The sequence below is a fragment of the Apium graveolens genome, chromosome 10 (genome assembly GCF_009905375.1).
Source record: "Apium graveolens cultivar Ventura chromosome 10, ASM990537v1, whole genome shotgun sequence".
Taxonomy (NCBI): Eukaryota; Viridiplantae; Streptophyta; class Magnoliopsida; order Apiales; family Apiaceae; genus Apium; species Apium graveolens.
In genome coordinates this window covers 69919964-69932561 of record NC_133656.1, presented here as the reverse complement: position 1 = coordinate 69932561, position 12598 = coordinate 69919964, and the positions used below count along the sequence as shown (strand labels likewise).

Here is a 12598-nt window from a genome sequence, read left to right as displayed (position 1 = left end):
TTTTGCTGCAGAACAGCGCTGCATTCTTCCGTGAGAGCAACGGTTTCAAGGTCATCCAGTTTCACCTTCCTTGAAAGAATAGTCTTCATAAACTTCGCATAACTAGGCATTTGTTCCAGAGCCTCAGCGAAAGGTATATTGATGTGAAGTTTCTTGAACACCTCCAGAAACTTCCCAAACTGTCTATCCAGCTTTTGTTGCTGCAATCTCTTAGGAAAAGGTGGTGGAGGATAGAGCTGTTTCTCCCCTGTATTAGCCTCAGGCAGAGTGTGTTCAACAGTAGTCTTCTTTGGTTCCGCCACTTTCTCCTTTTGCTTAGATTCTTCATCTCTAACTTCAGCTTCGACTTCTTTTGCCTTTTCAGCATCAGCTACTTTTCCAGACCTTAAGGTAATAGCCTTGACTTGCTCTTTAGCTTCCTTCCTGCCTGGTACTTCCGTGTCACTGGGAAGAGTGCCAGGTTGACGATTGAGCACTGTATTGGCTAATTGACTGATTTGATTTTCCAAGGTCTTGATAGAAACCGCCTGACTCTTGCACAACAGCTTAAGTTCCTCAAAATTAGCACTAGTAGGTGCAGCTGCACTTCCCTGTTGAGGATATGATTGCCTTGTAGCATACTGCTGTGGTTGCTGGAATCCAGGTGGGTTAAACTGTTTACTCACTCCTTGCTGATATGGTGGCTGAATAGCATTCTGATTATTTCCCCAGCTGAAATTTGGATGATTTCTGTTGTTAGGATGATAGGTCGCTGACACATGCTGCTGTTGTCGCTGATAATTATTCACATACTGAACAGATTCGTTGACAAGAGAACACTGATCCGTAGCATGAGAACCTGCACAAAGCTCACAAACCATAGCTATTTGATTAACTCCATACGTAGCCAGAGAATCAACCTTCATTGATAGCGCTTGGAGCTGGGCTGCAATAGCGGTGGCTGCATCAACTTCCAGAATACCTGCGACCTTGCCTGACGTCATCCTCTGAGTTGGGTTTTGATGCTCATTTGCAGCCATTGTCTCTATAAGATTATACGCCTCAGTATAGCTTTTAGCCCATAAGGCTCCTCCAGCTGCTGCATCGAGCATGGGTCGAGATTGGGCCCCCAAACCATTATAAAAACCAGTGATTACCATCCAATCCGGCATTCCATGATGTGGACATTTTCTCAACATTTCCTTGTAGCGTTCCCAAGCCTCGCACATAGATTCTGTAGGTTGCTGCGCAAACTGAGTAAGAGCACTCCTCATAGCAGCAGTCTTTGCCATTGGATAAAACTTCACCAGAAACTTTTGCGCAAGATCTTGCCACGTAGTGATAGACCCAGCTGGTTCAGAATGTAACCAGTCTTTAGCCTTATCCCTCAGTGAGAATGGGAAAAGCCTCAACTTGATAGCCTCATCAGTCACGCCATTATACTTAAAAGTGCTGCAGATCTCGACAAAATTCCTTATGTGCATGTTGGGGTCTTCAGTTGCCGCTCCTCCAAAAGAAACAGAATTCTGCACCATCTGAATAGTGCCCGGCTTGATTTCAAAGGTGTTAGCTTGAATAGCCGGATGAAGGATGCTTGACTGAATGTCATCAATTTTAGGCCGAGAAAAATCCATAAGAGCTGGATCAGCTTGAACAATACGATCTCCCATGTTTACTGGTTCTTTCTGCTCAGTTCCTGAATCCGAATCCTCAAAATCTAACTTCTCCGGAGTATCAAGAACTTCGTCTTTCTCCTCAGCTGTATCTAAGGTCCTCTTGCGAGCACGAGAACGAGTTTGCATAAACGCTTGCTAAAGTACCTGAAACACAACCGAAAAGAGTAATTAACTACTACGTCCTAATCACTGAGTCCTAATGACCAATGATGGTAAGTACATAAACTAAACAAATACGCTGAGTCCCCGGCAGCGGCGCCAAAAACTTGTTAGGGCGAAAACATGCACTAATATTCACGCAAGTATACGCGTTCGCAAGTAATATAGAATACTTTCTAGTTCGTTCCCTCAGAGACTCAGACTAAGTTATTGTCTAATTAAACTCACTCACCAATGTATGATTACTTCTCAATGTTAAGATAACACTTAAAATTGTTGATTAAATATTAATTATAATTAACTACTTAATTAACCACTTAACTAACACTTCAATTTATCAATAATAAAACACTCATGAGATCACAACTTCATTATTACTTCCTTCTATAGCCATTATTATTACCTTTAGAATGTGACAGTGATGATATTAATCGAATAACACGGAACTGATAAAAGCCAACTTTCATTGTACTAATACCATTCTACCAAACATCCACAATTAAGATAGAAGTTGAATAGTCATCAATTATGTTGAGTTCCTATATGTCTACAGAAATTGACAATATAATGATTTAAGCACAAGTTATTCCTTTTGATTACATAGGGCAAATAAAACTGTTAGAGTTACATGCACAACGTACATGAACCTATGCTAGCATGGCAAGTTCTAAATCTCAAGATCCACCATCGCTTCACAAGAGATTAACACCCTATCTTATATGTTCGCGACGCACATAAGACGAATACGCACAACCAATACTAGATATCATGCAATCATCACACACTAAAGTATTGAACAATTAACTAAAGAATTTCATAATAAATCCGTTGCAACCCCATGATCACGATTAGCCCATAATAGAACTTATCGCCATCATGGGTTCATATGAAATCATGATAAACAACACAAGAAAATAATAACTAAACTAATTATATTAAAACAGAGTACGTCACAAGAGTAAATAAGTCAAAGCAAGAAAACTAGCATCCAACGTTACAACGAAACAAGAATCACAAGAATATATTCTTCCTCTTCGTTGCGGTGTGCTAAATCGGTCTTCTTCCTTATCTCCTTCGCTTCTTGCGCAAAACACAATCTAAAACATAATCTCCTTTTTTTTTCTCTGTGAAAACGTCTCAAATCTACTTATATAATAGTCCCATAAAACTCAGATTACATAGAAGTTGGAAGCCAAACAGAAGTAGAAGTCTAAAATAATTTATCCTTTTCCCCGACCCTGCGCGGCCGCTCAGCATTTCTGCGCGGGCGCGCAAGGCTGCTGCGTGGCCGCTCAGCATTGCTGCGCGGGCGCGCAGGACCCTACTGGAAAAAATCCAGGTTTGCTCCGTTTCTTCGCCGTAATCTGCCCGTTCTTTTCCTCTCGCAATGGTGAACACATGCCAAGGCTTATTCTTGATGATTCCTCCTCCGAAATGCAACTAATACCCTGAAATGCATAAACACTAGAAAAATGCATCAAATACACAAAATACTTGATTTCAAGACACCAATTTAAGCCATTTTAAGACGTTCTAAGTGGTATAAAATGCCACTTATCAGGAGCCGATATAAAAGGTGTTTTTACATCGATTTTAAACAACTGATGTCTCTTGGTTTTATAAACATCAGTGTTTTAGCCCAACTGATGTTATATGTCTGTTTTAAAAAAATTAATCAGCGCGGCTTCCCCATTTTCCCTCCTTAGCCAAATAATTTATTCCCTCCATGTTTTCCCCCCAGTTTTTTACCTTAACAAAATTCTTCCCCCTCTTTTAACACACATCTTCCCCCTCTTTTAATTAAAAATAAAACAAAAAACATAAAAAACAAAAAACATCAAAAATCATCTCTCACCCTCACCTGCGTCGAGAACACCCACCAAGAACATATTTTCTAAACACCCACAGTTGCTCTCATTTCCCTCTCTATGCTCTCATTTATAGATTTAGCAATAATAAATCTTGCTATATAGAGATGTTATACAATTGATAAAATAGGTAAAAACAATCTGCCCTAATTGCATCGCCGAGGTGTCTCTGCTTAATTTTTTAATTCCGTTACTGCAATCCTGCTCTACTCAAGCTTAGGTATTTTTCTTCTTTATTTTTCCATTCTTACTTGTGGTTTTATTTTACAACATTAACTCATATATTACAGCTTTATTCATCTTAATTTCATTATTTTGTCGTTATTTAATTTTTATCAGACGGTGACCATTGGAATTACTGATGCTCTTAGTTTGTATTCTTTTAATTTAATGGTTTTAATATGGTAGTTTTAAGCAGGTTTGATTTGATTGCTATGTGTTTGATGAAAGTCCGCTTACAATTTTTAGATCATTCTTATTAAAACCCCTAGACACTTCACCTTGCAGTATACGAGTTGAAAATAAAATTCAATCTTTGTAATAACCCCAATTTTTGGGAAATTTTGAAACCCTTATGAATAGTGTTTTTGCTGAATGAGGAAACTTTTCATGCCACACTATGTAGGGGTTCTGTTATGGATATTCTGAGATTTTATCAGTACTCTATATGATATATGAGTGTATGTAAAGATCGTCAGAATCCAATTCCGAACACTTTGGTTTTTCCCGAAAATCCACTAGATACGGAGAGAATTGAGTATAAGGTAACAGGATAAAAAGGATTAAATTAAAGGATTATAATAGAGGATCATAAAAAGGAATATAATGTATTGAGAAAGGTTAAGGGAACCTAAGTAATAAGATCCCGGGTATGATCCTTCAAACGATAAACGAGAACGAAAGTTAAGCGAACCGTATAACAGATCAGCGGTCATTAGGCAAACAATTAGGAAGTTAATCAAAGGGATTAGAGAGGATGATGTCACCCAACCAATGAGAAGAGGACAAGGAGGGGAGGATGACATCATGAGGATGACACAAGCATGACATGGGAAGGAAGGAGATGTGGTGGCTTTTTAACCACACAAAATCAAGGGCAACTAGGTAATTTACTAAAACAAACACAAAAATCAAACCAACCAAGCCAAGCAAATCATTTTTCATCAAAATCAAAAAGAAACCAAGGCATTGTTCTTCATGCTCTCGGCTTTTTACTATTCCAAAGGCAAGGAATTTCAAAACTCAAGATCCAAGCCTCCTAAATTGGTGAGTTAATTCCCTAATCATCTTCATTCTTAGTTAGGGCTATATCATGAGTTTAAGCCATCAATTCCTTCTCAATCTTCTTCATTTAATCAAAGAAGAAGACTATGAATAGTGTTTTCAAGTTTTTAACTTGAAATTTTTCTTGTTTTCCTTGAAGATCCAAGCATTCCTAAGACTTCTCAAAGCTTCTTAAGGCTTCCTAGCTCCTCCCACCACTTCAAGGAAGGTATATCATCTCCAAACCCTAGATTCCTATGTATTATAAGATGATTTTGATTAGTAAGGTGATATTGTAGCTTGATGTTTGTGATTTAGAGTTTGGGATTGAAATGGTATTGAATCGGATTGGTAAATGTTGTTGTTTTGATTAAAAGAACTTAAGTATGGTTAAAGTTAAGCTTAGGCATAAGTATGAATTTTAAAATTGAATTGGTTGGGGTTGTTATGATGTGATAAGGATGGATGTTGGTTGTATGTTGGATTTGAGGTGAATTGGGTTGGTTTTGAATGGTTTAAAATTGGGAAATCGTGTAAACATAGCCGTCGTAACGTCCGATTTTCTTTAGACTGTTTTTGTGCATAACATTAGGACCCGAGAACCCCCTGCTAGATTATGACCATTGCCATTTTTAGATAGCTCATGTTACGAGCTTCGTTTTGATATGTAGTTCGTTCGATTCCGATGCACGGTTTAGGAGAAACGACCGTTTCAAATAACGGCATTTCGCGAACGAAACTTTTCCCCTCGCCTTACTTTGAAACATAGGTTAAAGACCAAAAAGGGTTGATTAATGTATGAAACATTTATGGTAAGTGTGTTAGGAAGTTGGTAAGATACTCGCGAAGGAATTTCCTTAAAAATCGTAAAGGTTAAATTAGTAAAAATGGTGGAGCCGAGGGTACTCGAGTGACTTAAGAGAATCAGTAAGCGCAAAACAAGCGTTAGAGTCTAAGTTAGTTAAAATATAGATTTACAAGTGACTTTGGTTTAATTCCAACTTACTTGTTGCTTATAGGTTACCAGACTCGTCCCGAGCCATTCGTAACCCCCAGTCGCTCAGGCAAGTTTTCTACCCGTTATAACTGTTGTTGTGATGTATATATGTATTTGCATTATCTTGCGATAGATGCATGTTGGTTAATTAGCAAATGTTGCAATATATTGAAGCATGCTGCTATGGTATATATATATGCATGCCTGTTTCGTATTTTTTCCATATATATCTGTTGATTCAGTTGATAATACTTATGCTAGAGGATAGCGGTAATTTGCATATACCCTTAGTATAGGGACCCAAAGGTGAAAATATTTTCTAAAACCGGGAGTCGAGGATCCCGAGTAGATTTTGTATATATGGATATCAATATATATATACTTATATATATATATATATATGGTCATAGTTTTCAAAACTATTAATCGAATAAGGTTTATTCGATAACTTTAACTTTATTTTATTATTGAATATTATTTCGAATATTATTCGAGGACTTATGACTCCTTTATATTAAATGAATATTATTTTGAATATTCATTCGAGGACTTATGACTCCTTTTATTTTATTATTTGAATATTATTTGAATATTCATTCGAGGGCTTATGACTCTTTTATATTATTTATTGAATATTATTTGAATATTCATTCGAGGGCTTATGACTCAGTTTATATTATTTAATGAATATTATTTGAATATTCATTTGAGGATCTATGACTCCGATTATTTGCTGAGATATATTCTTTATTTTATTAAAGAATAAGGTGTCAATAATCAAACTTATTTTCGATTATTCAAATAAAGATAGTACTTTCATATAAGTATATCTTTGGTTATTTAATACTCGTTTCAAGTATAAGTTTTAATATTTCTACTTCAATTAATTTTATAAAGATTATTCTTTATAGGAATATTATTTAAATAATAATATTCAGACATTTTCTAAATATACTGGGGACTGATTTACTTCATTAAATCAGCTTTACTCCAAACACTCTTTAAAGTGTTTTCGAGTCTTCAAATGATTTTTAAAAGTTAGAGCGGATCCCAAAACTCATTTTTATATTTAAGATCTTTCTTTTTAAGGGGATTTAAATACTCGCTCAAAACCTGAGGGATCCGGCTCTGTGGTGTATTTTATATTCGCAACACGGTTACAGTTTTGGTAAATGAATTGATTACTTACCCAACGTTCGGGAAGTAAGTCCATCTATTGAGTCGGCATAAGCAACATGGGCTCAGTGAGCGTCCATGATAGTGTAAGTGGCTTAGTGGGAGTCCATCAAATGCATAAGTGGCTGAGTGGCAGTCCAGCATAAGGTCATGACCAGTGGGGAATTCGTCCATCTACTAGTAGAAAAGGTTACTTATGGGTATCCTTTCCTGATCAGCAAGATATCTGGTTTATGCCAAAATTCTTTTCCTTTCCAAATTTATTGGATATTGAAATTCTGTTCATACTTTACATGGCAGAGGTTTTCAGGAAATGTATAAAGGAAGATGTATATGTGGATATATATATATATATATATCAGAACTTAATGAAGTATGTCATAACTTCATTTCCTTTAATAATATTTTAAAGATTTAATCTATTCAAATCTTGTTTTGTAGTCTCATCTATGTGATGAACTGTTGAAAGCTCATTATACTTTGAACAATGGTAGTTCAAGTAGCTTTATAAATGATATAAGTGTAGTGAAGTATTTGGTAACTTCATCTTTTAAACTTATATCTAGTTAAAAATTGTCTTATGAATGATAAAGATTTTCAGAAAAATGTTGAGACAAGGTTAGATATATGAGATCACCTTGCAACGATATTTTTATATAGTTATACACTGGAACTCTGTGTGTATTATGCATGGAAGAGGACTTCCAATATTTTGAAAAGTATATACGTATATATACTGAATATTTTGCGACTTCATCGCATTAAGATATCAAACTTGGTTCATTTCTTTTGACCAAGACTTTCATGAGTACTATGAGAAGGCTCATATTGTTAATCATTATACATATTATTTTGGTGGGCTTGCTGCTCACCCTTGCTTTCTTCTTTCATCACACAACAACAGATAGAAAAGATGAACAGGACCAAGCTCCCGATTCGCAAGCGATTAGGAGACGTTCCGCAGTTTTTTAGAAGCATTGATGCCGCCGTAGCTGAGGTAGGAACTACCAATAGGCTAGGCTTTCAAATTTTGATGTACCAGATTTATGTATATTTATGAATTGTAATAATGGCAAAGAAATGTAAATTTATTCAGAAAACCTTTTAAGGTGTATTGACATATAATTGTGGAATAAAATGACTTGTGGTTATTTTTGGATGTTCATCTCTGAGACTATAACGTGTGGTGTGTGTGTTTATTGTGGGGTCACAGTACAGAGTAGTTGAGTAATTATTAAGATTGGGTGTTATTAAGGGAAATGGAACTCGTGACAACCCGGATCCCCGACCCCGAATTTGGGGGTGTTACAGAAATGGTATCAGAGCCAAGCGTTATAAATCTCAGAGATGATGTGACGTTAAGATAATAAGTTCACTAAGATAATAAGAACTCTTGCCAAGTTCATAGTCGGGCTACCTAACGTAGCACTGACAGTTAAAACCCTTACGGGAACCCTTATAAGTATCGTGATAGTAACATAGTTCGTTCTCGTATAGGGCAGCGGGCCACCGAACCTTGAGGTTCAGGAGCATCAGCATGAGGATGTTTTATTACAAGTTGGAGATCAAATTGTGAATCCGATGGAGTACCCTAATGAGGGACCGGATGAGGTTCAGATAGAGAATGTTGCGGTTGAGGATGTTATTCCGGAAAGGATTGTGGATGAGGAGGATCTCATGGAGGATCCTGATGAGAATGAAGAGAGGACCGCTGAGGAACAGATGACCGTAGTCAGGGCGACTACCAGAGCAAGAATGGCCGCGAGGGTGGCACTAGAGGATGAAGAGTTACCAAGGGCACAAAGGTTAATGAGGGCAGAAGGAGTGGGGCCTTCCACGACCCCAATTATACTAGTATCAGACCCTCTTCCAGAGGCTCCTGTAGACATCCATGAGGTTCCACCAATTCCTGTTCCCTCCCCTGTACAGAGCCCAGCACATACTGAGGAAATGCCACCTTTATCCCCTGCACCATTATCACCTGATACCATGCTTGGTTATCCATTTGGATCTCCTGGGTCTGCACCACCTGCACCCCATGGACTGCTAGATGCTACCACTCAGGCTTCTCTTATCGCTGATTATCATATGACTTTGGGTGGCCTGTCAGAGGCCCGGAATGTTAGGAGTGATCTGTTGGATCGACTTACTGCACCAATGATTGAGGGTGGGATACTTCCGGCAGGATTAGCGTATAGCATGGAAAGGATTGAGGCTACCACCCATGTTACAACTAGAGGCCATCTTGAGGGTCAGATTGATCCAGCTCTACTTGCGACTATCTTAGACCTCATCACCTCTGTGATGGAGCAGGTTAGGGATGTCGTGCGTGCTCGCATCTCTTAATCCATGGTAGTGTGCAGAGCCAGAGCAATCAAACAAGGGTTTCATGTAGCACCGCTTTTGGAGGATTAGCCTAAGTTATGAATGATTAGTTTTAATGACGAGATGACTATCTATGGTAGTACTTTTGGGATAGGAGCGATAAGTTCAAATGATGTAATCCTCTTTAATATGTTCAGTTGTTGTACCCTCGAACAAATGGTTATGTATATATTCGTTAATTTCAGTTCAGATCAGTTTGTTTGTGATAAATCACATTGCTAATTGCTCTATTAACACTTAAGAGAGTGTCATGAAGTTTATCGAACTTAAGAATTCATAATTTGCAATCGTGCAAGGACTAAACGAGGGGAAGACTTAAGCAAAGTAAGTAAGACAAATATCCGGAGATTCTCAAAATTTTCCAAGTAATATGCCCCCACAAGGAATAAGATTAGGGGAAAACCTTGAATGTGATAATCAGGGAGGTCGCAATTAAGATATAAAGAATCCAGAATATAATAAAGTGGAAAATGAAGATTTTAAATTAAAAGATGACCCCAATTATGGGGAGTAGGAAGAAATATTTAGACTAAGACAGCAGAAGTCGAGCGAGATAAGGAGACCCGAGAAGGTACTCCTATATGGAAATTCATGAACCTGTCTAAACAGAACTTATATTTTATTCCCAACCACCACCTTGAGGAAACAATGTGGTGTGAAATTCTTTCAGGACCTTTAAGTCGCTAAGCTCTCAGAGTTCCAAGGAACAGGTTGACCAAGTCGAGGCAAGAGCCTGGCTAAAGGAAATATAGGAATCATTTGAGATTCTAAATGATTGACGAATCACAAAAGACTGTTTTTATCACTTACCCTCCTAAGAGAGAGACCACCCGCTGGTGAAAGACCAAGGAAGGCACGGAGCAAGAGATTATAATAAACTGATTTAAGTTCAGTCAATTGTTTTCAGGAAAGTACTTCCCAAGGTTATAGAGATAGAGTAAAAGCTTTAGAGCCAGAACAAAGGCAGACGAGTATGATGAATTATGAATCTAAGTTGTAAGAGTTGTCAAGATTCGTTCTAAGGACACGAATCCAGAATGACGGGATGTTTGAAATCAATGCTTATGTTGTGTTGGTTCATGAAATAATGATAAGAGAAAGGGAAATAAAAAGGAACTGAAGTGGAAAGGGATATAAAGGCAATAGAGTTTGAGGTATGATAAGGGAGTCGGGTATGAGGAAACCCTAAAGACTCGTAGCAATAGAAATAGGAAAGTATGTAATCATTGGTATGAGGGTGATTCACCATGAGTTAAAGTTGATGGTTGAAGGCATACGAGTTATGTACATTTTATCCCCTTTAAGTTGGGAGGATTCAAGGAAACCTTTAGATAGTTCGAAGGATAAATAATAAGACGCGGATGACCATTGTTATCTTTTGGAGGCCATATGGATTGACCTCAATTTGAATAAGGATGCTATTATGAAGTTAGGTATAGACTATCGAGGTGGGAATGATGAATAAGATAATCTATCAAGGATATATGACTTGATTTATCCATGGAAGGATGCAGGTACCTTTTAAAGGTGGAATTAAGGATAGAATATTGGTAACTTAAAATGAATCCTAGGGGACTGCATAAAGGTTGGCATGTCACCCTTAATAGGGACAGTATGAGTTTTGACAGTATGATTGGGAAAGGGTTAAGGTAACAACAACCTTTAAGAATCAGTGGAGAAATTTTTTAGAAGAATATAGACAATGGTTCTAGTATTAGTAAATGGTATTGTGATATGCCCTGTATCTAGGGAATACAGGAGGAACGATTGAAGGATAACCTTAGAGGTTTTACAAGAAAAAAAAGGTAATATTCAAAATTCTCAAGAATAGAAATGTGGATAAAGGAAATATGACGTAATTATAATGATGCCAAGTGGGGCACGTGTTAAACCACGAGAAAGTATGGATCGAACCAGTAAAGGTCGAAATTGTTCAGGGCAATTAGGACTTAAGATAAAAGATGTTCTAATTATGATTGAGAGTCAGTCATGACAGTGATTAACCTCTAAAGACTGAGGGGATAACTTATGGAAAAATGGTAATTTTTTTTTACTCATCTGATTTTAAGGAAAACATCTTCACTCAAGCAGTGATTGGAAATAGGGTAGAAAATTAGTGAAAGTGGTTAAAATGACATTGACTGTAAGGAAATTTTACTATCAGGAAAGGCCAAAGAGGTGGCCGACACTTTAAAGGTAATAGGATAATTATAGACGCTTGTGCCAAAGGAATACAGTGATGATGGTTAAAGCTATGAAGGTTGTATTATGGTTTGGAAGATTGACATTCCTTCTGATGACTGTGCAATACCCAACCGTAATAGTAGTTGGTAAAGGTTTAATTCGTGTAATCGCCATGAGCGGGCTATCTATCTCAGGAGATACTATGTTGAGAATGAGCCTGGACCATGTTTCAAAAAGGACTAGACGAACCTTTGAGTTAAGTCTTCTATTTAAGGCATATGATTAAGAATGGTATTAACCTGCTATCGTTGTTTTGATGGAAACTCTTCTGCAATTTTATTTGCTTCATGTCATGTAAGTACGTCAGGATCTGGGGTGTTCTTCATGAATTATGAATGGTAATTATGTTAACTCCTTAGAAGAATTTGATACGACAGGTATGGACTCCGTATGGTTAGCTATTAAGATTCCAAGGAAAATGAATGACGACAGTAGGTCAGTGGTGGACCATAGTAATGCAGAAAAGATTCTTTGAATAATGAGCCGATTACAACCGTGTGAGTTGTATTGGAATGGATGTTGAGATTGAGTACCACTAAACGGGTCGTGGTAGTGTATAAGCTATCATTGATAGACTAATTAAGTCGATTATCTACCTATTGAATACTTATTCCTTCTTATCAATAGAGAGTCGTATTACTATACGAGGAAGGTTGCAGTGCAAGCATAGAATTTTAGTAACGGTGATGTCTAGAATGAAAACCCAGATTCGATTTTCGATGTCGAGGGAGTTTCAAAGGTGATTGTGTATAAGCTTGAGCAAGAGCATGGGTCCATAGAATGATGGACGGAATAGCAAAAATATTTAGGCATGAGAAATAGGATGCTATAATACTTGATGTTGATATAAA

At 37.3% G+C, this 12598-nt stretch overlaps 1 non-coding gene across 1 annotated transcript; it reads left to right on the top strand.

Annotated features, from left to right (window-relative positions):
• Positions 1-1149: 1149 nt before the first annotated feature.
• Positions 1150-1256, top strand: LOC141694136 (small nucleolar RNA R71). The gene has a single exon (XR_012563464.1). It is a non-coding gene; the product is annotated as a small nucleolar RNA R71 (small nucleolar RNA).
• Positions 1257-12598: the final 11342 nt, after the last annotated feature.